Genomic DNA, 27,279 nt, shown 5'->3' on the forward strand with positions numbered 1-27,279 from the left:
GAAACCCTAAAATAGGCAAAAAAAACAGCAATTCTGGGCTGGGCCTCCGGTTAGTAGGTTAGTCCCAAAAATAATATAAAAGTGGATAATAAAGCCCAATAATGTCTGAAACAGTAGATAATATAGCATGGAGCAATCAAAAATTATAGATATGTTGGAGACGTATCAAGCATCCCCAAGCTTAATTCCTGCTCGTCCTCGAGTAGGTAAATGATAAAAATAGAATTTTTGATGCGGAGTGCTACTTGGCATAATTTTAATGTAATTCTTCTTAATTGTGGTATGAATATTCAGATCCGAAAGATTCAAGATAAAAGTTTAATATTGACATAAAAAATAATAATACTTCAAGCATCCTAACAAAGCAATCATGTCTTCTCAAAATAACATGGCCAAAGAAAGCTATCCCTACAAAATCATATAGTCTGGCTATGCTCTATCTTCATCACACAAAGTATTTAAATCATGCACAACCCCGATGACAAGCCAAGCAATTGTTTCATACTTTTGACATTCTCAAGCCTTTTCAATCTTCACGCAATACATGAGCATGAGCCATGGATATAACACTATAAGTGGAATAGAATGGTGGTTGTGGAGAAGACAAAAAGGGAGAAGATAGTCTCACATCAACTAGGCATATCAACGGGCTATGGAGATGCCCATTAATAGATATCGATGTGAGTGAGTAGGGATTGCCATGAAAAGGATGCACTGGAGCTATAAGTATATGAAAGCTCAACAAAAGAAACTAAGTGGGTGTGCATCCAACTTGCTTGCTCATGAAGACCTAGGGCATTTTGAGGAAGCCCATCATTGGAATATACAAGCCAAGTTCTATAATGAAAAATTCCCACTAGTATATGAAAGTGATAACATAGGAGACTCTCTATCATGAATATCATGGTGATACTTTGAAGCACAAGTGTGGTAAAAGGATAGTAACATTGTCCCTTCTCTCTTTTTCTCTCATATTTTTTTGACTTGTCTGGAGTCGCATCCCGACTTGTGGGGGAATCATAGTCTCCATCGTCCTTTCCTCATCGGGACAATGATCTAATAATGATGATCATCACACTTTTATTTTCTTACAACTCAACAATTACAACTTGATACTTAGAACAAAATATGACTTTATATGAATGCCTCCGGCGGTGTACCGGGATATGCAATGAATCAAGAGTGACATGTATGAAAGAATTATGAATGGTGGCTTTGCCACAAATACGATGTCAACTACATGGTCATGCTAAGCAATATGACAATGATGGAGTGTGTCATAATAAACAGAACGGTGGAAAGTTGCATGGCAATATATCTCGAAATGCCTATGGAAATGCCACAATAGGTAGGTATGGTGGCTGTTTTGAGGAAGGTATATGGTGGGTGTATGATACCAGCGAAAGGTGCGCGATATTAGAGAGGCTAGCAATGGTGGAAGGAAGAAAAGTGCGTATAATCCATGGACTCAATATTAGTCATAAAGAACTCATATACTTATTGCAAAAATCTACAAGTTATCAAAACAAAGTATTACGCACATGCTCCTAGGGGGATAGATTGGTAGGAAAAGACCATCGCTCGTCCCCGACCGCCACTCATAAGGAAGACAATCAAAAAATAAATCATGCTCCGACTTCATCACATAACGGTTCACCATACGTGCATGGTACGAGAATCACAAACCTTAACACAAGTATTTCTCAAATTCACAACTACTCAACTAGCATAACTTTAATATCACCATCTTTATATCTCAAAACAATTATCAGGCATCAAACTTCTCATAGCATTCAACACACTCATAAGAAAGTTTTTACTATTCTTGAATTCCAAGCATATTAGGATTATTTAAGCAAATTACCATGCTATTTAAGACTCTCAAAATAATCTAAGTGAATCATGAGAGATCAATAGTTTCTATAAAACAAATCCACCACCGTGCTCTAAAAGATATAAGTCAAGTACTAGAGCAAAACTATATAACTCAAAAGATATAAGCGAAGCACATAGAATATTCTAACAAATTCCAAATCATGTATGGCTCTCTCAAAAGGTGTGTACAGAAAGGATGATTGTGGTAAACTAAAAATCAAAGACTCAAATCATACAAGACGCTCCAAGCAAAACACATATCATGTGGTGAATCAAAATATAGCTCCAAGTAAAGTTACTGTTAGAAGTAGACGAAAAGAGGGATGCCTTCTGGGGCATCCCCAAGCTTTGGATTTTAGGTGTCCTTAGATTATCTTGGGGGTTCCATGGGCATCCCCAAGCTTAGGCTCTTGCCACTCCTTGTTCCATAATCCATCAAATCTTTACCCAAAACTTGAAAACTTCACAACACAAAACTTAAAGTAGAAAATCTCATGAACTCCGTTAGCAAAAGAAAACAAAAGACCACTTCAAGGTACTGTAATGAACTCATTCTTTATTTATATTGGTGTTAAACCTACTGTATTCCAACTTCTCTATGGTTTATAAACTATTTTACTAGCCATAGATTCATCAAAATAAGCAAACAACACACGAAAAACAGAATCTGTCAAAAGCAGAACAGTCTGTAGTAATATATAGCTAGCGCAAGATCTGGAACCCCAAAAATTCTAAAATAAATTTCTGGACGTGAGGAATTTATCTATTAATCATCTGCAAAAATAATTAACTAAATATCACTTTCCAAATAAAAATGGCAGCAGTTCTCGTGAGTGCTAAAGTTTCTGTTTTTTTGCAGCAAGATATCGAGACTTTCCCCAAGTCTTCCCAACGGTTCTACTTGGCACAAACACTAATTAAACACAAAAAACACAACCTAAACAGAGGCTAGATAAATTATTTATTACTAAACAGGAGCAAAAAGCAAGGAATAAAAATAAAATTGGGTTGCCTCCCAACAAGTGCTATCGTTTAACGCCCCTAGCTAGGTATAAGAAGCAAGGATAGATCTAGGTATTGCCATCTTTGGTAGGCAATCCATAAGTGGCAATCATAATAGATTCATAAGGTAATTTAATTTTCTTTCTAGGAAAGTGTTCCATGCCTTTCCTTAACGGAAATTGGAATCTAATATTTCCTTCCTTCATATCAATAATTGCACCAATCGTTCTAAGGAAAGGTCTACCAAGAATAATAGGAGATGAAGGAGTGCAATCTATGTCAAGAACAATAAAATCTACGGGTACATAATTCCTATTTGCAACAATAAGAACATCATTAATTCTTCCCATCGGTTTCTTAATAGTGGAATCCGCAGGGTGCAAGTTTAGAGAGCAACCATCAAAATCACGGAAACCTAACAAATCACACAAAGTCTTTGGAATCATGGAAACACTAGCACCCAAATCACATAAAGCATAGAACTCATGATATTTAATCTTAATTTTAATAGTTGGTTCCCACTCATCATAAAGTTTTCTAGGGATAGAAACTTCCAATTCAAGTTTTTCTTCATAAGATTGCATCAAGGCATCAACGATATGTTTAGTGAATGCTTTATTTTGACTATAAGCGTGAGGAGAATTTAGCACGGATTGCAACAAAGAAATACAATCGATCAAAGAGCAATTTTCATAATTAAATTCCTTGAAATCCAAAATAGTGGGTTTAGCAACATCTACGATTTTAATTTCTTTGATCCCACTTTTATCAATTTTAGCATCAAGATCTAAAAACTCCGAATTCTTGGAACGTCTTCTAGGTAAAGGTGGATCATAATCAGTCCCATCATTATTAAGATTCATATTGAAAAACAAAGATTTAATAGGGGACACATCAATAACTTTTAGATCTTCATCTTTATTTTCATAGGGACTAGAAGAACACGCTCTTATAAAGGCATCTTTCTTAGCACGCATCCTAGCGGTTCTTTCTTTGCACTCATCAATGGAAATTCTCATGGATTTGAGAGACTCATTGATATCATGCTTAGGTGGAATAGATCTAAGTTTCAAAGAATCAACATCAAGAGAAATTCTATCAACGTTCCTGGCCAATTCATCAATCTTAAGCAATTTTTCTTCAATCAAAGCATTGAAATTCTTTTGCGAAGTAATAAATTCTTTAATATTAGATTCAAAATCAGAGGGCATCTTATTATAATTTCCATAAGAATTGTTGTAGGAATTACCATAATTATTAGAGCGATTACTAGGATAAGGCCTAGGATTAAAATTTCCTCTATACGCGTTGTTACCAAAATTGTTCCTACCAACAAATTCACATCCATAGACTCATTATTATTCTCAATCAAAGAAGACAAGGGCATATCATTAGGATCAGAAGAAACATTCTTAATAGAAAATAATTTCATAAGTTCATCCATCTTTCCACTCAAAACATTAATTTCTTCTATCGCATGCACCTTTTATTAGTAGATCTTTCAGTATGCCATTGAGAATAATTAACCATAATATTATCTAGGAGTTTAGTAGCTTCTCCTAAAATGATCTCCATAAAAGTGCCTCCTGCGGCCGAATCTAAAAGATTTCTAGAAACAAAATTCAATCCGGCATAAATTTTTTGTATAATCATCCACAAATTCAAACCATGAGTAGGGCAATTACGTATCATTAATTTCATCCTCTCCCAAGCTTGTGCAACATGTTCATCATCAAGTTGCTTAAAATTCATAATATCGTTTCTAAGGGAGATGATCTTAGCGGGAGGGAAATACTTAGAGATAAAAGCATCTTTGCACTTATTCCATGAATCAATACTATTTTTAGGCAAAGACGAAAACCAAGATTTAGCACGATCTCTAAGCGAAAAAGGAAATAGCTTCAATTTAACAATATCGTTATCCACATCTTTCTTCTTTTGCATATCACACAAATCAACGAAGCTATTTAGATGGGTAGCGGCATCTTCACTAGGAAGGCCGGAAAACGGATCTTTCATGACAAGATTCAGCAAAGCACTATAAATTTCACAAGATTTAGCATCGGTAAGAGGAGCAATCAGAGTGCTAATAAAATCATTGTTGTTGGTATTGGTAAAGTCACAAAATTTAGTGTTATCTTGATCCACCGTGACAAGCAAGCAATCCAACACACAAGCAAACAAAAAGCAAGCGGGCAAAAAGAGGCAAATAGAGAAAGAGAGGGAGGATAGAGAGAGAGGGCGAATAAAACAACAAGGGTGAAGTGGGGGAGAGGAAAACGAGAGGCAAATGGCAAATAATGTAATGCGGGAGATAAGGATTGTGATGGGTACTTGGCATACTGAATTTTGCGTAGACTCGCCGGCAACGGCGCCAGAAATCCTTCTTGCTACCTCTTGAGCACTGCGTTGGTTTTCCCCGAAGAGGAAGGGATGATGCAGCAAAGTAGCGTAAGTATTTCCCTCAGTTTTTGAGAACCAAGGTATCAATCCAGTAGGAGGCTATGCGCGAGTCCCTCGTACCTGCACAAAACAAATAAATCCTCGCAACCAACGCGATAAGGGGTTGTCAATCCCTACACGGCCACTTACGAGAGTGAGATCTGATTGATATGATAAGATAATATTTTTGGTATTTTTATGATAAAGATGCAAAGTAAAATAAAAGAAAAGTAAAAAGAAAATGAAATAACTAAGTATTGGAAGATTAATATGATGAAGATAGACCCGGGGCCATAGGTTTCACTAGTGGCTTCTCTCAAGAGCATAGGTATTCTACGGTGGGTGAACGAATTACTGTTGAGCAATTGACAGAATCGAGCATAGTTATGAGAATATCTAGGTATGATCATGTATATAGGCATCACGTCCGAGACAAGTAGACCGACTCCTGCCTACATCTACTACTATTACTCCACTCATCGACCGCTATCCAGCATGCATCTAGAGTATTAAGTTCATGAAAACAGAGTAACGCCTTAAGCAAGATGACATGATGTAGAGGGATAAACTCATGCAATATGGTGAAAACCCCATCTTGTTATCCTCGATGGCAACAATACAATACGTGCCTTGCTGCCCCTACTATCACTGGGAAAGGACACTGCAAGATTGAACCCAAAGCTAAGCACTTCTCCCATTGCAAGAAAGATCAATCTAGTAGGCCAAACCAAACTAATAATTCGAATAGACTTGCAAAGATAACCAATCATACATAAAAGAATTCAGAGAAGATTCAAATATTGTTCATAGATAGACTTGATCATAAACCCACAATTCATCGGTCTCAACAAACACACCGCAAAAACAAGATTACATCGAATAGATCTCCACAAGAGAGGGGGAGAACATTGTATTGAGATCCAAAAAGAGAGAAGAAGCCATCTAGCTAATAACTATGGACCTGAAGGTCTAAGGTAAACTACTCACACTTCATCGGAGGGGCTATGGTGATGATGTAGAAGCCCTCCGTGATTGATGCCCCCTCCGGCGGAGCTCCGGAACAGGCCCCAAGATGGGATCTCGTGGATACAGAAAGTTGCGGCGGTGGAATTAGGGTTTTGGCTACGTATCTGATCGTTTGGGGGTACGTAGGTATATATAGGAGGAAGGAGTACGTCAGTGGAGCAACAGGGGGCCCACGAGGGTGGAGGGCGCGCCTGGGGGAGGGGGGGTAGGCGCCCCCCTACCTCATGGCCTCCTCCTTTGTTTCTTGACGTAGGGTCCAAGTCTCCTGGATCATGTTCGGTGAGAAAATCACATTCCCGAAGGTTTCATTCCGTTTGGACTCCGTTTGATATTCCTTTTCTTCGAAACCTTAAAATAGGCAAAAAACAACAATTCTGGGCTGGGTCTCCGGTTAGGAGGTTAGTCCCAAAAATAATATAAAAGTGGATAATAAAGCCCAATAATGTCCAAAACAATAGATAATATAGCATGGAGCAATCAAAAATTATAGATACATTGGAGACACATCAGCCAACTCTCAGATTTTATAAACGGCCGCACGAAAGGTAATATTTTAAATTCAAAAAGCGTTGCATAGCGCAAATGAACTCGTTTCACATTACAGGATCACATGAGCATGTTCATTCAAAAATTACATCTCTAGCATATTCCTCCGCCACAAGGCGGGAACCCTTCAGGACACTGTCATAATACATTTCGGGGCAGCAATGCTCCTTGCCCTCCGGTGGCCCCTCCTTCACCAGCTTTACGGCGTCCAGCTTCGCCCAGTGCACCTTTGCCCGGGCAAAAGCCCTACGCGCACCCTCGATGCAGACGGACCGCTTTATGACTTCAAGCCATGGGTAGGCATCCACAAGCCACCTCACCAGACCGAAGTAGCTGCTCGGCAGGGGATCGCCGGGCCACATCCGGACTATAAGACCCTTCATGGCCTGTTCGGCCGCCTTGTGAAGCTCGACCAGTTGCTTCAGCTGGTCGCTCAAGGGCATTGGGTGTTTGGTCCTAGTATACTGAGACCAGAACAACTTTTCTGTCGAGCTCCCCTCCTCAGCTCGGTAAAACTCCGTGGCATGCAGTACACTGCGGGGAAGATCTGCGAACGCTCCTAGAGAGCTCTGAACTCGGGTAAGTAAAAGGGAAGTTTCCTTCACATGCTTGCTTTGCATAATGAATGCCTTACCCACTGCTATCTTCTTCACCGCATCAATCTCCTGGAGGGCCTTGTGGGCTTCAGCCTTGGTGATCCATGCGCTTTCGAGCGCCTTCGCAAGCTCGGACTCTCGCGTCTTAGAGTCAAGTTCCAAGGACTCGTGTTTTTTGGCGAGAGCCTCGAGCTCTTGCTGCACCTCGCCTACCCGAGCTTCTTGCTTTTCCCGCTCAATGCGCTCCTTGGACGCTTTGTCTTCAGCCTCGGACAGCGCCTTCTTCAGGGTCGCCACCTCGATTGTGGCCCCTGGCAAATTCATGATGATCCTATTACTTTACAACCGAATTTCTTTTTAATATATAGACAAGGTATTGCTTACCTTTGCTCTCCTCGAGCTGCCTCTTGGTAAGGCCGAGCTCTTCCTCGGACCACTCAAGGTCCTGCTTCAGTGCAGCGACCTCCATAGTACGTGCGGCAGTGGCCAGCAGTGAAGCCTGCATATGCACATAGACATATTTGGATTAGACTCCTGAGTCATTATTTGATCCTCTATCCGGCCTTTCTTCGCGAACGCCAAATAGAGCATCAGGGGCTATTGTCTATGCGGTAATATTTTCCTATATTTTGATTGCTTACCTGAAAGCCTGTTAGGAGGCTGGCACAAGCTTCGGTTAGTTCGTTTTTGGCGGACTAAACTTTCTCGATCACCGCACTCATGATAGTGCGGTGCTCTTTGTCGATGGAAGCGCTGCGAAGCGCTTCCAGCAAGTTGTCCGGTGCCTCTGGATGGACAGAGGCCACCGACACGGGCGGCTTGCCCCTCTTAACGGGGGGTCGCCCGCCGGAGCTCGGAACCACCGAAGGTTCCGGCGCAGTGTTCGGCTGGGGGCCGAACTTGGAGCCCGTGGGAGTCTTGCTCCCTTTGTGCCTAGGGTCCGGAAGGTCGCCTCGAGGCACCCCCAGGACTACCTCCCCTCGGCTCGGTGCCTTTTGAGACAACACCTCGACGTTGCCCGTAGGGCAAGGGGTGGAGGCGGTCGGAAGTGAATCGCTATTCATATCCGACGAGTCCAAAGAACGGTCCGACGAAGATACGTCGAGATGGGCTCGGGACGGACTGCATAATCATATTCGGCGTAAGGAGAAGCGGTGCAATAAAACATACCATGAATTACTATGGTATCCGGATACTTACGACTTCGCCAGGGGCTTGTCCCTCGGCAACCACTCGTCGCCGCTGTAGGCGGCCGTCGTGGAACAGTCCGGAAGGAGGATCCTTCCCTTCTTGGACCCTTTGCCCTCCCCGGTTGGGGCGGCCTTCCTTTTCTTGTCTCCCCCGGCGGGGGGGGGGGAGAACTTTTCTCTTCCTCCTCCTCGTTTTCGTGGGAGGAGTGCGCTTTGGAGTTATTGGACGATGAGTCCGATATAACCTTGCGTCGGAAACCCTTTCAGGTCCCCGTGGCCTTCTTCTTGGCCTTCTTCACCGGCACCTCGTAAGGCGTCGGAACCAGCATCTTCGTTAGGAGAGCATCTGCAGGATCTTCAGGCAGGGGGGCTGGGCAATCGATCTGCTCCGCTGTCTCTACCTAGTCCTGTTAATGGCATGGAAGCTTAGATCCCGCACATGATTAAATTGGGGCAAATAAATATCCTATGAGATATAAAAACTTACCGGATTGGCATGGCGCTTTGCGCTGAGTCCGCGGTCCTCGGTAAGGGGAGGAGGTACCTCGGCGCCCTTGAACATCACCTTCCAGACGTCCTTGTGCGTCGTGTCGAAGAGCTCTCGTAGCGTCTGGTGCTTGGCCGGGTCGAACTCCCACAAATTGAATACCCGTCGTTGACACGGGAGGATCCGGCGGAAGAGCATGACCTGGACCATGTTGACGAGCTTGATTTTCTTGCTCATCATGTTCTTGATGCAGGTCTGGAGTCCGGTCAGCTCTATCGGGGAACCCCAGGACAGGCCCTTCTCTTTCCAAGAAGTGAGCCACGTGGGGATTCCGGATTGAAATTCGGGGGCCGCCACCCAGTTGATGTCGCGTGTCTCGGTGATGTAGAACCACCCCGATTGCCACCCCTTTATGGTCTCCACATAGGAGCCTTCGAGCCAGGTGACGTTAGGCATTTTGCCCACCATGGCGCCTCCGCACTCTGCTTGCTGGCCGACCACCACCTTCGGTTTAACATTGAAGGTCTTCAGCCACAGGCCGAAGTGGGGCCTGATGCGGAGGAAGGCCTCACACACGACGATAAACGCCGAGATGTTGAGGATGAAATTGGGGGCTAGATCATGGAAATCCAGCCCGTAGTAGAACATGAGCCCGCGGACAAATGGGTGAAGGGGAAATCCCAGTCCGCGGACAAAGTGGGTAAGGAAAACTACCCTCTCATGGGGTTCGGGCATAGGGATGATCTGCCCCGCATCTGGCAGCCGGTGCGCGATGTCCGCGGCTAGATATCCGGCTTCACGTAGCTTTGTGATGTTCTCCTCCGTGACGAAGGAGACCATCCACTTGCCTCCCGCACCGGACATGCTTGGAGTGGTTTGAGGATAAAGACGCAAACTTGGGCGCTGGAGTTCGAGTGTGCGCGAATGGATAAGCAAGGAGGAAGAAGGCGTGGGTAAAAAGGGTGAATCTTTGTCCCTTTGTAAGGGTGGAAGAGGCGATGCGCCTCCCCACTTACCTGGTAAAATCGCTTATTCCCTAAACGCCGTAATTGATGGCGCGGTTGGGTTACCCATACCCGTATTGATGAGAATCCTGTGATAAGGGGACACGATCTCTGCTTCGACAAGATGTGTCAAGAAAACCGCCTCGCGATATGTGCAGTGCTGGTTAAGAAAAACGGTTCGAATAATGACCAGGCCATGGTATGATGTCATGCTGTCAGACGTGTCAGCAGATTAGATTTGTGGAAATATTATTCTCTCTACGGTGGTATGTGGAACTTGTTTTGCAGAGCCGGACACTATCCTTGTGTTCAAAATCTTCTATGGGGTATTCGGAGGAAGTACCTGCCTTGCAATGCCGAAGAAAAATCTGCGTGCCAGACTCATCGTCATTGAAGCCTGGTTCAGGGGCTACTGAGGGAGTCCTGGATTAGGGGGTCTCCGGACAGCCGTACTATATCCTTTGGCCGGACTGTTGGACTATGAAGATACAAGATTGAAGACTTCGTCCCGTGTGCGGATGGGACTCTCCTTGGTGTGGAAGGCAAGCTTGGCAATACGGATATGTGGATCTTCTTCCTTGTAACCGACTCTGTGTAACCCTAGCCCCTCCGGTGTCTATATAAATCGGAGGGTTTAGTCCGTAGGACAAGAACAATCATACCATAGGCTAGCTTCTACGTTTAGCCTCTACGATCTCGTGGTAGATCAACTCTTGTAATACTCATATCATCAAGATCAATCAAGCAGGACGTAGGGTATTACCTCCATCGAGAGGGCCCGAACCTGGGTAAATATCGTGTCCCCCGCCTCATGTTACCATCCGCCTTAGACGCACAGTTCGGGACCCTCTACCCGGGATCCGCCAGTTTTGACACCGACAGGGACACTAATTGTCCCACTTTCATCACTGGGCATGGACGAAGGAAACGGGGACGAGGAGCAAGAGCAAGAGGAGGAAGAGGTCAAGGCAGAAGCTAGGCACTAAGTTATAAATTTGTATTAAGTGTGGCAGTATATTTGAAATTTTTATTAATTCTGGCACTATGTTTGAAATTTGTGTTAGTGCTGGCACTATGTTTGAAATTTGTATTAAGTCTGGCACTATGTTTGAAATTTGTATTATGTCTGGCACTATGTTTGAAATTTGTATTAAGTCTGGCACTACGTTTGAAATTTGTATTAAGTCTAGCACTAGGTTTGAAATTTGTATTAAGTTTGACATTATGTTTGAAATTTGTAAATGCAGGAATGGCGGGAATGGGGTTGCTTAGTGCGGGCATTGATTGAAAGCATCGCGCTACGATAGGTTCTGAGCGCAAGCTTGATGCGCTGGTCACTCGCACTCAAAAGGAAGATTGGAAAATACACGAGGGATGGGTTCAGCGGTACGCACTTTACTTATTTCCTTCAAGAATATATGGATGAGACACACCTACTGATTTGTCCTCACATGCAGGTTGAAATGGGTTGGCCTTTTACCTTTCGCGCGTCTGGTTGAGTCCACGCAGACCTCCAAATGCCTCGCCATCGACGCCTCTTTGCTCACATGCTTAGTGGACCGGTGGAGACCTGAGACCCACACGTTTCACTTCCGCTGGGGAGAGATGGCTCCTACTCTCCAGGATGTGTCCTTTTTATTGGGACCACCATTGGCAGGTCATGCCATAAGACCGTTGGAGGCACCGGCTGATTGGCAGCTTGGTATTGCACAGCGTTTCGCGGGTATTTATGACCGAGCTCCGGTGTTGACATCGGATAATCATGGACCTAAGTACGAATGGTTGCTCCATTTCCAGGTTAGTTCCCCTACCGCTTAAGTTTCATTTGTCTTGCAATTGTTCTTACAGAACATACCTTCGCTATGTACTAATACTCTCTTTGCTTAAAACATATCCAAAAGTTCCCGTGGTATCCAAGCGTCCCGTTGAATGCGACATAGATCACTAGAAGTCTGGAGGCATATATATTGTGGCTTCTCAGCAAGGTGATGTTCACAGAGAACCATCTCAACACTATTAGCGCGAGCTACATCCCTATTGCACTTGAGATCGTGAGCGCTGAGACGCCGAATCAGATCACACAGAGGAGTTGGGGTTCGGCTGTCTTAGCGTATACATACCGAGCTATGTGCAACGCCTGCCAGCTTACGTCACCCACGTCTGCCCTTCTTGGATGCCCTCTCTTTCTGCAACTGTGGTCATGGGAGAGGTTCTCTATAGGATGACCAGACGTACGTGTTGATGAGCCTATGGATATCATGTTCGATGTTGACGGCATCGACATGCCTACCTTCGGTCTCAGTTGGACACGTCGCAGGGTATGTCACAATCCAAGTTTTGTTCGTTTTGTACACTAGGGTTCAATCTAATTTTTGTTTTCCGCAGAGACGCTTTGCTGCTGATCAGACCAGACGAGCTTACACGACATTAAACGAGCAGTTTGATGCGTACACTGGGGCGATCTGGCAGCCGTACACGCAAGAAGCCATAGATGCAAGATACCCCGTCGGTTTGTCCGTGCTATGCACAAGAGATGCTGATTATTGGATGACGAAATCGAAGATCATCTTCGATGTCTTCGTCGAGGAGATGGCCCAACAGAGGGTTATGAGGCAATTTGGTCTTCTGCAATTGGAGACACCTCCCTCTATAGAGGTCCCGCTGCACAGAGACATCCACAGGTACTGTCTAGTTATTAATATTGCACTGTCCTTCAAAATTGTCCATAGTTAAGCTGTTAGTTAATTGTTCAACGAACACCAAAATTTTAGGATCACAAAGAAGGGGATCAACAGGACTGCTACTGAGTGGCTATATAGGGTTCAGTCGTATGTTACACAATGGGAGACTGTGAGCACACATCTATGGCACGAGAATCACAACTTTGATATGGACGAATTCAATCTCTATCTGCAGTGGTACATGATCGGAACACGGTTATGCATCATTCATCACAATCACCTACATGAGATACCTGCCCCTAATACGACGGATATGTACCCGAGCTATGATACTTCGGGCTCTAGGCAGCAAGCGGTAAGATATATTCCATTCATATAATGCAAGTAGTCCATACATACTTTGCCGTGCGCATGCAATAATCGTCCTCACAATTTCAGGTTGAGTTAACTCGCGGACTTGGCGAGGAGGTGTCCACCTTTCAGCGTTCACTGTCGTCTGCACCTCTAATGCTTCCTCAGGCTCAGGTCCAGACCTGGATGTCGCGCATTGAGGAGAAAGTACGATCTGTGTATCGGGCTATTACATGCACACACACACTTTAGATGTACTTCACCAGCATCCCCCCGCCACTCCACGCACCAGCAGCCGCTGCGTCACTCGACTGGTCAGCTCGAACCCACGCATCGCTGACATGATCCGCGTACACGTCTAGCAGAGCAGTGGACGACCAGGCCACCACTTCCTGACCAGGCCGGTAGTTCGGCGTGGCAGCACCACCCGGATCCCACGTCTACCTACATGTTTCGGCCACGACCTCCGCCTACAGGTATGTTTCTTCATATTTATTCTTGTGAATATCTATTGGGCCTATGTATTTCATCATTACTTATGTTCGTCCATCCAACAGGGTCCTACAGATATCAGCTGTATGGACATGACGCGTCTATGTCCGAATCCGGGTAGGATAGTGACCATGAAGGTGGGCATAACAAACAGGATTTCTTGTCACAGCACAACGAGTGGATGGACATATATACGACTCCTGCACCACCTCCCACACAGGAAACACAACATGACCAGACATGGTCTGAGCTTCCTCCCTGTAACATTCGGGCACCCCACAGGTATCTGTGGCCGACGCCGCCTACACCACCTCCACGACGTGCCGGATGATGTGGCTGATGCTTGTCTACCACTATATCTATCTATGTACGCGAGGGACGTACGTATGCTACCTATGTATGTGGTTGGAACTAATCATCTTCTTGGTGGACGACTGGAACTAATCATCTTTCTGGTGGACGATTAGTAATAATAATCTTTCATGTGGACGACTGCAACTAATAATCTTCCTGCAAGACGACTGCAACTAATAATCTTCCTGCAAGATGACCGTAACTTATCATCTTCCTGCAAGACGACTAGTGCCCAACGCTATAGATGATTGCCCAGTCGGCTTCCTGGTGGACGACTGGACCCTAATCGTCCACCAGGAAGACGATTAGGTCCAATCGTCCACCAGGAAGACGATTAGGTCCAATCGTCCACCAGGAAGATGATGCCGTATTATTTGTGAAAAATATCAAAACGGTGTATTATTTCTGAAAATTAATAAAAAATGTATTATTTAAAAAAATTATCCTGAGCTATGTATACTTGCAGGGTGAACTAGTTCAATGCATTAAACTATGTATACTTGCATGCATTTGACTAGTTCAATGTTAGACCAAAGAGTATGCATTGAACTATGTATACTTGCAGGGCTCTTCAAAATGCTGATTTTCCTTTGTTTATTATATTTCTTTAATCACCAGCTAATCTCAAGGTAGTTTGACTGACCAACTCCACTACGTGCGTATTAACTGGCATGGGGCTAAACTCCTTTTTTCATTCTAATTAATGTGTGGGCCTTGGTATCACCCCACCCTATGCATGCATGCAGCATAGCCATATTTTAATGGTTTAGGCCTTAATTGGCTATTAATTAATGGCTAATTAGAGTTTATGGTGTGGTGCACATGTTAATTATTATTTTTGAAATTAAACTCAAGGTCTAGCATTATATGTGATATGAGGTGAATATTTGACAAAGTACACTGAATATAAATTTCATTAGCGTGATATTCTTTATGCGCTGTATCAATATTTTACCTTGTTAATGGAATAATGCCAAACATTTACCATATAGTTGATATTTTGGTGATATTAGCGCCCCTCATGACAATTTGATGTTGGCATTATATGTTCCCCAGACACACATGTCCGCGTGAAGAAAATTGCGCATCCTTGATTCGAACCAAAAGGGCGAACCTAAGGGCATGATTTCTTGAAGTTATATTCCTTGATCCGAACCAAGAAGGCCGAACCTAAGGGCATGATATCACGAAGTGCATATTTCTTGGTCCGAATAAAAAGGCCGAACCTAAGGGCATGATTTCATGAAATGCATATTCTTTGATCTAAACCAAAAGGGCCGAAGCTAAGGAAATATGCCCTAGAGGCAATAATAAAGTTGTTATTTATATTTCCTTATATCATGATAAATGTTTATTATTCATGCTAGAATTGTATTAACCGGAAACTTAGTACATGTGTGAATACATAGACAAACATAGTGTCACTAGTATGCCTCTACTTGACTAGCTCGTTAATCAAAGGTGGTTAAGTTTCCTAGCCATGGACAAAGAGTTCTCATTTGATAAATGGGATCACATCATTAGAGAATGATGTGATTGAATTGACCCATCCGTTAGCTTAGCACGATGATTGCTTAGTTTACTGCAATTGCTTTCTCCATAACTTATACATGTTCCTATGACTATGAGATTATGCAACTCCAGAATACCGGAGGAACACTTAGTGTGCTATCAAACATCACAACGTAACTGGGTGACTGTAAAGATGCTCTACAGGTGTCTCCAATGTTGTTTCTTGAGTTGGCATAGATCGAGATTAGGATTTGTCACTCTATGTATCGGAGAGGTATCTTTGGGCCCTCTCGGTAATGCACATCACTATAAGCCTTGCAAGCAATGTGACTAATGAGTTAGTTACGGGATGTTGCATTACGGAACGAGTAAAGAGACTTGCCGGTAATGAGATCGAACTAGGTATTGAGATACCGACAATCGAATCTCGGGCAAGTAACATACCGATGACAAAGGGAACAATGTATGTTGTTATGCGGTTTGACCGATAAAGATCTTCGTAGAATATGTAGGAACCAATATGAGCATCCAGGTTCCGCTATTGGTTATTGACCGGAGATGAGTCTCGGTCATGTCTACATAGTTCTCGAACCCGTAGGTTCCGCACGCTTAACGTTCGGTGACGATCGGTATTATGAGTTTATGTGTTTTGATGTACCGAAGGTAGTTTGGAGTCCCGGATATGATCACGGACATGACGAGGAGTCTCGGAATGGTCGAGACATAAAGATCGATATATTGGAAGCCTATGTTTGGACATCGGAATGGTTCCGGGTGAGTTCGGGCATTTACCGCAGTACCGGGGGGTTACCGGAACCCCCCAGGGAGTATATGGGCCTTATTGGGCCTTAGTGGAATGGAGGAGAGGAAGGCCAAGGTGGAGGGCGTGCCCCCCTAGCCCAATCTGAATTGGGTGGGGGGACGCCCCCCTTCCTTCCCTCTCTCTCCCCCTTCCTTCTCTCCTACTCCAAAAGGGGGGAATCCTATTCCCGGTGGGAGTAGGACTCCCCCTAGGGCGCACCATAGAGAGGGCCGGCCCTCCCCTCCTCCACTCCTTTATATACGAGGGAGGGGGCACCCCATAGACACACAAGTTGATCTCTTAGCTGTGTGCGGTGCCCTCCTCCATAGATTTCCACCTCGGTCATATCATTATATAGTGCTTAGGCGAAGCCCTGCATCGGTAACTTCATCATCACCGTCATCACGCCGTCATGCTGTCGAAGCTCTCCCTCGATACTCAGCTGGATTTAGAGTTCGTGGGACATCACCGAGCTGACGTGTGCAGATCGCGGAGGTGCCGTATCTTTGATGCTAGGATCGGTCGGATCGTGAATACGTACGACTACATCAACCACGTTGTCATAACGCTTCCGCTTACAGTCTACAAGGGTACGTGGACAACACTCTCACCTCTCGTTGCTATGCATCACCTAGATAGATCTTGCGTGTGCATAGGATTTTTTTTTGAAATTACTGCGTTCCCCAACAGTGGCATCCGAGCCAGGTCTATGCGTAGATGTTATATGCACGGGTAGAACACAAAGGAGTTGTGGGCGTGGGTATATACATATTGCTTGTCATCACTAGTTGATTCTTGATTCAGCGGTATTGTTGGATGAAGCGGCTCAGGCTGACATTATGCGTACGCTTATGCGAGACTGGTTCTACCGACGTGCTTCACACACAGGTGGTTGGTGGGTGTCAGTTTCTCCAACTTTAGTTGAATCAGATCCAATGAACAGGGTTCTTTCTGAAGATCAAAAAGCAATCACTATACCGCGTTGTGGTTTTTGATGCGTAGGTAAGAACGGTCCTTGCTCAGCCCGTAGTAGCCACGTAAAACTTACAACAACAAAGTAGAGGACGTCTAATTTTTTTTGCAGAGCATGTTGTGATGTGATATGGTCAAGACATGATGCTAAATTTTATTGTATGAGATGATCATGTTTTGTAATAGAGTTATCGGCAACTGGCAGGAGCCATATGGTTGTCGCTTTATTGTATGAAATGCAATTGCCATGTAATTGCTTTACTTTATCACTAAGCGGTAGCGATAGTCGTAGAAGCAATAGTTGGCGAGACGACAACGATGCTTCGATGGAGATCAAGGTGTCAAGCCGGTGACGATGGTGATCATGACAGTGCTTTGGAGATGGATATCAAAGGCACAAGATGATGATGGCCATATCATATCACTTATATTGATTGCATGTGATGTTTATCCTTTATGCATCTTATTTTGCTTAGTTCGGCGGTAGCATTATAATATGATCTCTCACTAAATTTCAAGGTACAAGTGTTCTCCCTGAGTATGCACTGTTGCTATAGTTCGTCATGCCGAGACACCACGTGATGATCGGGTGTGATAAGCTCTACGTTCACATACAACGGGTGCAAGCCAGTTTTTCACACGCGGAATACTCAGGTTAAACTTGACGAGCCTAGCATATGCAGATATGGCCTCAGAACACTGATACCAAAAGGTCGAGCGTGAATCATATAGTAGATATGATCAACATAGTGATGTTCACCATTGGAAACTACTCCATCTCTCGTGATGATCGGACATGGTTTAGTTGATATGGATCACGTGATCACTTAGATGATTAGAGGGATGTCTATCTAAGTGGGAGTTATTAAGTAATTTGATTAATTGAACTTTAATTTATCATGAACTTAGTACCTGATAGTATTTTGCATGTCTATGTTGTTGTAGATAGATGGCCCGTGCTGTTCTTTCGTTGAATTTTAGTGCGTTCCTAGAGAAAGCTAAGTTGAAAGATGATGGTAGAAATTACATGGACTGGGTCCGTAACTTGAGGATTATCCTCATTGCCACACAGAAGAATTACGTCCTGGAAGCACCGCTAGGTGACAAACCCGCTGCAGGAGCAACACCAGATGTTATGAATGTCTGGCAGAGCAAAGCTGATGACTACTCGATAGTTCAGTGTGCCATGCTTTACGGCTTAGAACCGGGACTTCAACGACGTTTTGAACGTCATGGAGCATATGAGATGTTCCAGGAGTTGAAGTTAATATTTCAAGCAAATACCCGGACTGAGAGATATGAAGTCTCCAATAAGTTCTACAGCTGCAAAATGGAGGAGAATAGTTCTGTCAGTGAACATATACTAAGATTGTCTGGGTACCACAACCACTTGACTCAGCTGGGAGTTAATCTTCCTGATGATAGTGTCATTGACAGAGTTCTTCACTCACTGCCACCAAGCTACAAGAGCTTCGTGATGAACTATAATATGCAAGGGATGGATAAGACAATTCCCGAGCTCTTCGCAATGCTAAAGGCTACGGAGGTAGAAATCAAGAAAGAGCATCAAGTGTTGATGGTCAACAAGACCACCAGTTTCAAGAAAATGGTAAAGGGAAGAAGGGGAACTTCAAGAAGAACAACATGCAAGTTGCTACTCAAGTGAAGAAGCCCGAGTCTGGACCTAAGCCTGAGACTGAGTGCTTCTATTGCAAAGGAACTGATCACTGGAAGCGGAACTGCCCCAAGTATTTGGAGGAGAAGAAGGATGGCAAAGTGAAAGGTATATTTGATATACATGTTATTGATGTGTACCTTACTAATGCTCGCAGTAGCGCTTGTGTATTTGATACTGGTTCTGTTGCTAATATTTGCAACTCAAAACAGGGGCTACGGATTAAGCAAAGATTGGCTAAGGACGAGGTGATGATGCGCGTGGGAAATGGTTCCAAAGTCGATGTGATCGCCGTCGGCACACTACCTCTACATCTACCTTCGGGATTAGTTTTAGACCTAAATAATTGTTATTTGGTGCCAGCATTCAGCATGAACATTATATCTGGATCTTGTTTGATGCGAGACAGTTATTCATTTAAATCAGAGAATAATGGTTGTTCTATTTATATGAGTAATATCTTTTATGGTCATGCATCCATGATGAGTGGTCTATTTTTACTAAATCTTGATAGTAGTTATACACATGTTCATAGTATTGAAGCCAAAAGATATAAGTTTAATAATGATAGTGCATATTATTTGTGGCACTGCCGTTTAGGTCATATTGGTGTAAAGCGCATGAAGAAACTCCATGTTGATAGACTTTTGGAATCACTTGATGCTTGCGAACCATGCCTCATGGGCAAGATGACCAAGACTCCATTCTTCGAAACAATGGAGCGAGCAACAGACTTGTTGGAAATAATACATATTGATGTATGCGGTCCAATGAGTGTTGATGCTCGCGGAGGGTATCGTTATTTTCTTACCTTCACAGATGATTTAAGAAGATACGGGTATATCTACTTGATGAAACATAAGTCTGGAACATTTGAAAAGTTCAAAGAATTTAAGAGTGAAGTGGAAAATCATCATAACAAGAAAATTAAGTTTCTATGATCTGATCATGGAGGAGAATATTTGAGTTATGAGTTTGGTCTTCATTTGAAACAATGCAGAATAGTTTCACAACTCACGCCACCTGGAACACCACAGCATAATGGTGTGTCTGAACGTCGTAAATACACTTTATTAGATATGGTGCGATCTATGATGTCTCTTACTGATTAACCGCTATCGTTTTGGGGTTATGCTTTAGAGACGGCTGCATTCACGTTAAATAGGGCACCATAAAAATCCGTTGAGACAACACCTTATGAACTGTGGTTTGGCAAGAAATCCAAGTTGTCGTTTCTTAAAGTTTGGGGCTGCGATGCTTATGTGAAAAAGCTTCGACCTGATAAGCTCGAACCCAAATCGGAGAAATGTGTCTTCATAGGATACCCAAAGGAGACTGTTGGGTACACCTTCTATCACAGATCCGAAGGCAAGATATTCGTTGCTAAGAATGGATCCTTTCTAGAGAAGGAGTTTCTCTCGAAAGAAGTGAGTGGGAGGAAAATAGAACTTGATGAGGTAATTGTACCAAATCCCTTATTGGAAAGTAGTTCATCACAGAAATTAGTTCTAGTGATTCCTACACCAGTGAGGAAGCTAATGATGATGATCATGAAACTTCTGATCAAGTTACTACCAAACCTCGTAGGTCAACCAGAGTATGATCCGCACCAGAGTGGTGCGGTAATCCTGTTCTGGAGGTCATGTTACTTGACTGAGGGAGTCCTGGACTAAGGGGTCCTCGGGCAGCCGGCCTGTTGGACATGGGCCGGACTATTGGGCCTTGAAGATACAAGATAGAAGATTTTCTCCCGTGTCCGGATAGGACTCTCCTTTGCGTAGATGGCAAGCTAGGTGGTTGGATGTACTATTTCCTTTCTATGTAACTGACTTTGTACAACCCTAGTCCCCTCCGGTGTCTATATAAACCGGAGGGTTTAGTCCGTAGAGAGGATCATACTCATAATCAGATAGGCTAGACTTCTAGGGTTTTAGCCATTACGATCTCGTGGTAGATCAACTCTTGTAACCCCCATACTCATCAATATTAATCTAGTAGGACATAGGGTTTTACCTCCATCGAGAGGGCCCGAACCTAGGTAAACATTGTGTTTCCTGTCTCCTGTTACCATCAACCTCAGACGCACAGTTCGGGACCCCCTACCCGAGATCTGCCGGTTTTGACACCGACATTGGTGCTTTCATCGAGAGTTCCACTACGACGTTGAAGTCAGGGTTGATGGCTCGCCTTGTGAACAAGGACAACATCACCACCGATGGAGCCCTGGCCTTAGGTCAAACCTTCCGATTGGGTGGCTTTATCATGACCACCCGTTCGGCTGGTGAGCTGATGTCTACTACACAACCTTCTTCTTGTAGACGTTGTTGGGCCTCCAAGTGCAGAGGTTTGTAGGACAGTAGCAAATTTCCCTCAAGTGGATGACCTAAGGTTTATCAATCCGTGGGAGGCGTAGGATGAAGATGGTCTCTCTCAAACAACCCTGCAACCAAATACAAAGAGTCTCTTATGTCCCCAACACACCCAATACAATGGTAAATTGTATAGGTGCACTAGTTCGGCGAAGAGATGGCGATACAAGTGCAATATGGATAGTAGATATAGGTTTTTGTAATCTGAAAATATAAAAACAACAAGGTAACTAATGATAAAAGTGAGTGAAAATGGTATTGCAATGCGTTGAAACAAGGCCTAGGGTTCATACTTTCACTAGTGCAAGTTCTCTCAACAATAATAACATAACTGGATCATATAACTATCCCTCAACATGCAACAAAGAGTCACTCCAAAGTCACTAATAGCGGAGAACAAACGAAGAGATTATTGTAGGGTATGAAACCACCTCAAAGTTATTCTTTCTGATCGATCTATTCAAGAGTTCATACTAGAATAACACCTTAAGACACAAATCAACCAAACCCTAATGTCACCTAGATACTCCAATGTCACCTCAAGTATCCGTGGGTATGATTATATGATATATATCACACAATCTCAGATTCATCTATTCAACCAACACAAAGAACTTCAAAGAGTGCCCCAAAGATTCTACCGGAGAGTCAAGACGAAAACGTGTGCCAACCCCTATGCATAAGTTCACAAGGTCACAGAACTCGCAAGTTGATCACCAAAACACACATCAAGTGGATCACGTGATATCCCATTGTCACCACAGATAAGCACATGCAAGACATACATCAAGTGTTCTCAAATCCTTAAAGACTCAATCCGATAAGATAACTTCAAAGGGAAAACTCAATTCATCACAAGAGAGTAGAGGGGGAGAAACATCATAAGATCCAAATATAATAGCAAAGCTTGCGATACATCAAGATCGTGCCAACTCAAGAACACGAGAGAGAGAGAGAGAGAGAGAGAGAGATCAAACACATAGCTACTAGTACATACCGTCAGCCCCGAGGGTGAACTACTCCCTCCTCGTCATGGAGAGCGCCAGGATGATGAAGATGGCCACCGAAGAGGGATTCCCCCCTCCGGCAGGGTGCCGGAACGGGTCTTGATTAGTTTTCGGTGGCTACGGAGGCTTCTGGCAGCAGAACTCCCGATCTAGGTTTCTTTCTGGAAGTTTTGGGTTATATAAGAGGTGTTGGAGTCGGGAACAAGGCAGGGGGGTCTCCGGGCTGTCCACAAGGCAGGGGGGCGCGTCCAGGGGGTGGGCGGGATCCCCACCCTCGTGGGCAGCCCAGAACTCTTCTGGCCCAACTCTTTTACTCCATATCCTTCGTTTGGTCCAAAAATAAGTTCTGTGAAGTTTCAGGTCAATTGGACTCCGTTTGGTTTTCCTTTTCTGCGATACTCAAAGACAAGGAAAAAACAGAAACTGGCACTTGGCTCTAGGTTAATAGGTTAGTCCCAAAAATCATATAAAATAGCATATAAATGCATATAAAACATCCAAGGTTGATAATATAATAGCATGGAACAATAAAAAATTATAGATACGTTGGAGACATATCAAGCATCCCCAAGCTTAATTCCTGCTCGTCCTCGAGTAGGTAAATGATAAAACAGAATTTTTGATGTGGAATGCTACCTAACATAATTATCAATGTAATTTTCTTTATTGTGGCAAGAATATTCAGATCCATAAGATTCAAGACAAAAGTTTAATATTGACATAAAAATAATAATACTTCAAGCATACTAACCAAGCAATTATGTCTTATCAAAATAACATAGCCAAAGAAATCTTATCCCTACAAAATCATATAGTTTGGCCATGCTTCATTTTTGTCAGACAAAATGCTCCCATCATGCACAACCCCGATGACAAGCCGAGCAATTGGTTCATACTTTTTAACGTGCTTCAGCCTTTTCAACCCTTACGCAATACATGAGCGCAACCCATGGACATAGCACTATGGGTGGAATAGAGTATGATGATAGGGGTTATGTGAGGAGACAAAAAGGAAGAAAGTCTCACATTGACGCGGCTAATCAACAGGCTATGGAGATGCCCACCGACTGATGTCAATGCAAGGAGTAGGGATTGCCATGCAACAGATGCACTTGAGCTATAGATATATGAAAGCTCATCAAAGAAACTAAGTGGGTGTGCATCCAACTTGCTTGCTCACGAAGACCTAGGGCATTTGAGGAAGCCCATCATTGGAATATACAAGCCAAGTTCTATAATGAAAGATTCCCACTATTATATGAAAGTGACAACATAGGAGACTCTCTATCATGAAGATCATGGTGCTACTTTAAAGCACAAGTGTGGTAAAAGGATAGTAGCATTGCCCCTTCTCTCTTTTTCTCTCAATTTTTTGGGCCTTCTCTTTTTTATGGCCTTTTTTCTCTTTTTTTTCGTCCTGAGTCTCATCCTGACTTGTGGGGGAATCATAGTCTCCATCATCATTTCCTCACTAGGACAATGCTCTAATAATGATTATCATCACACTTTTATTTACTTACAACTCAAGAATTACAACTCGATACTTAGAACAAAATATGACTCTATATGAATGCCTCCGGCGGTGTATCGGGATGTGCAATGAATCAAGAGTGACATGTATGAAAGAATTATGAATGGTGGCTTTGCCACAACTACGATGTCAACTACATGATCATGCGAAGCAATATGACAATGATGGAGCATGTCATAATAAACGGAACGGTGGAAAGTTGCATGGCAATATATCTCGGAATGGCTATGGAAATGCCATAAAAGGTAGGTATGGTGGCTGTTTTGAGGAAGATATAAGGAGGTTTATGTGTGATAGAGCGTATCGTATCACGGGATTTGGATGCACCGGCAAAGTTTGCACCAACTCTCAAGGCGGGAGAGGGCATTGCACGGTACTGAAGAGGCTAGCAATTATGGAAGGGTGAGAGTGTGCAATATCCATGGACTCACATTAGTCATAAAGAACTCCTATACTTATTACAAAAGTTTATTTGCCCTCGAAGCAAAGTACTACCACGCATGCCCCTAGGGGGATAGATTGGTATGAAAAGACCATCGCTTGTTCTCGACCGCCATTCATAAGGAAAGCAATCAAAGAACACCCCATGCTTCAAATTTGTCACACAACGTTTACCATACGTGCATGCTACGGGACTTGCCAACCTCAACACAAGTATTTCTCAATTTCACAATTACTCAACTAGCACAACTCTAATATTACCACCTTTATATCTCAAAACAATTATCAAGTATCAAACTTCTCATAGTATTAAATTCACTTTATATGAAAGTTTTTATTATATCCCTCTTGGATGCCCATCATATTAGGACTAAATTCATAACTAAAGCGAATTACCATGCTGTTTAGGACTCTCAAAATAATATAAGTGAAGCATGAGAGTTAATCTATTTCTTCAAAGTAAAACTACCATCATGCTCTAAAAATATATAAGTGAAGCACTAGAGAAAATGATAAACTACTCCAAAAGATATAAGTGAAGATCAATGAGTAGTCGAATAATTATGCAACTATGTGAAGACTCTCTAACATTTAAGAATTTCAGATCTTGGGATATTATTCAAACAGCAAGGAAAACTAACTAAAATAAAATGACGCTCCAAGCAAAACACATATCATGTGGTGAATAAAAATATAGCTCCAAGTAAAGTTACCGATGAACGAAGACGAAAGAGGGGATGCCTTCCGGGGCATCCCCAAGCTTAGGCTCTGGGTTTCCTTGAATATTACCTTGGGGTGCCTTGGGCATACCCAATCTTAGGCTCTTTCCACTCCTTATTCCTAGTCCATCGAATCTTTACCCAAAACTTGAAAACTTCACAACACAAAACTTAACAGCAAACTCGTAAGCTCCGTTAGTATAAGAAAATAAATAACCACTTAGGTACTGTTTTGAACTCATTATAAATTCATATTGGTGTAATACCTACTGTATTCCAACTCATCTATGGTTCATACCCTCCGATACTACTCATAGATTCATCAAAATAAGCAAACAACACATAGAAAACAAAATCTGTCAAAAACAGAATAGTCAGTAGTAATCTGGATCAAACATATACTTCTGGAACCCCAAAAATTATAAAATAAATTGCTGGACGTGAGGAAGTTATCTCTTAATCATCTCAAAAATTAATAAACTAAGTATCACTCTCCAGTAAAACATAGCAGCAAATCTCATGAGCGCTAAAGTTTCTATTTTTTACAGCAAGATCGCAAAGACTTTCCCTAAGTCTTCCCAAAAGTTCTACTTGGTACAAACACTAATTAAAACATAAAACCACATCTAAACATAGGCTAGATGAATTATTTATTACTAAACAGGGACAAAAAGCATGGAATAAAAATAAAATCGGGTTGCCTTCCAACAAGCGCTATCGTTTAACGCCCCTAGCTAGGCATGATGATTTCAATGATGCTCACATAAAAGATAAGAACTGAAACATAAAGAGAGCATCATTAAGCATATTACTAACACATTTAAGTCTAACCCACTTCCTATGCATATGGATTTTGTGAGCAAACAATTTATGGGAACAAGAATCAACTTGCATAGGAAGGTAAAACAAGAAAATCTTCAAGATTTTCAACACATAGAGATGAAACTTGATATTATTGCAATTCCTACAAGCATATGTTCCTCCCTCATAATAATTTTCAGTATCATCATGAATTAATTCAACAATATAACCATCACATAAAGCATTCTTTTCATGATCTACAAGCATAGAAAATTTACTACTCTCCACATAAGCAAAATTCTTTTCATTCGGAATAGTAGTGGGAGCAAACTCAACAAAATAATTATTATGTGAGGCATAATCCAATTGAAAACTAAAATCATTATGACAAGTTTCATGGTTATCATTATTCTTAATATCATACAAGTCATCACAATAATCATCATAGATAGCAACTTTGTTCTCATAACCAATTGGAACCTCTTCTGAAATAGTGGACTCATCACTAAATAGAGTCATGACCTCTCCAAATCCACTTTCATAATTATCACAATAATATTTAACACCCTCCAAAATAGTGGGATCATTACTTCCTAAAGTTGACACTCTTCGAAACCCACTTTCATCAATATAATCATCATAAATAGGAGGCATGCTATCATCATAATAAATTTGCTCATCAAAACATGGGGGACAAAAAATATCATCTTCGTCAAACATAGCATACCCAAGCTTGTGGCTTTGCATATAATTAGCATCATGGATATTCAAAGAATTCATACTAATAACATTGCAATCATGCTCATAATCAAAATATTTATGCCAAACATTTTATAGATTTCTTCTTCTAGCACTTGAGCACAATTACCGGAATCCTTATTCTCACGAAAGACATTAAAAAGGTGAAGCATAAGAGGTACCCTCAATTCCAATTTTTTATAATTTTATTTTATAGACTAAACTAGTGATAAAACAAGAAACAAAAAGATTCGATTGCAAGATCTAAAGATATACCTTCAAGCGCTAACCTCCCCGGCAACGGCGCCAGAAAAGAGCTTCATGTCTACTACAAAACCTTCTTTTTGTAGACATTGTTGGGCCTCCAAGTGCAGAGGTTTGTAGGAAAGTAGCAAATTTCCCTCAAGTGGATGACCTAAGATTTATCAATCCGTGGGAGGTGTAGGATGAAGATGGTCTCTCTCAAACAACCCTGCAACCAAATAACAAAGAGTCTCTTGTGTCCCCAACACACCCAATACAATGGTAAATTGTATAGGTGCACTAGTTCGGCAAAGAGATGGTGATACAAGTGCAATATGGATAGTAGATATAGGTTTTTGTAATCTGAAAATATAAAAACAGCAAGGTAACTAATGATAAAAGTGAGCGAAAACGGTATTGCAA

At 42.5% G+C, this 27,279-nt stretch overlaps 1 pseudogene; it reads left to right on the forward strand.

Annotated features, from left to right (window-relative positions):
- Positions 1 to 11,773: 11,773 nt before the first annotated feature.
- The window catches only part of LOC147990238 (serine/threonine-protein phosphatase 7 long form homolog), a 46,604-nt pseudogene continuing 31,098 nt past the window's right edge, over positions 11,774 to 27,279 (forward strand).

This window comes from Triticum urartu, chromosome 1A (assembly GCF_056163025.1).
Source record: "Triticum urartu cultivar PI428250 chromosome 1A, HENAU_Tu73, whole genome shotgun sequence".
In the NCBI taxonomy this organism is placed as follows: Eukaryota; Viridiplantae; Streptophyta; class Magnoliopsida; order Poales; family Poaceae; genus Triticum; species Triticum urartu.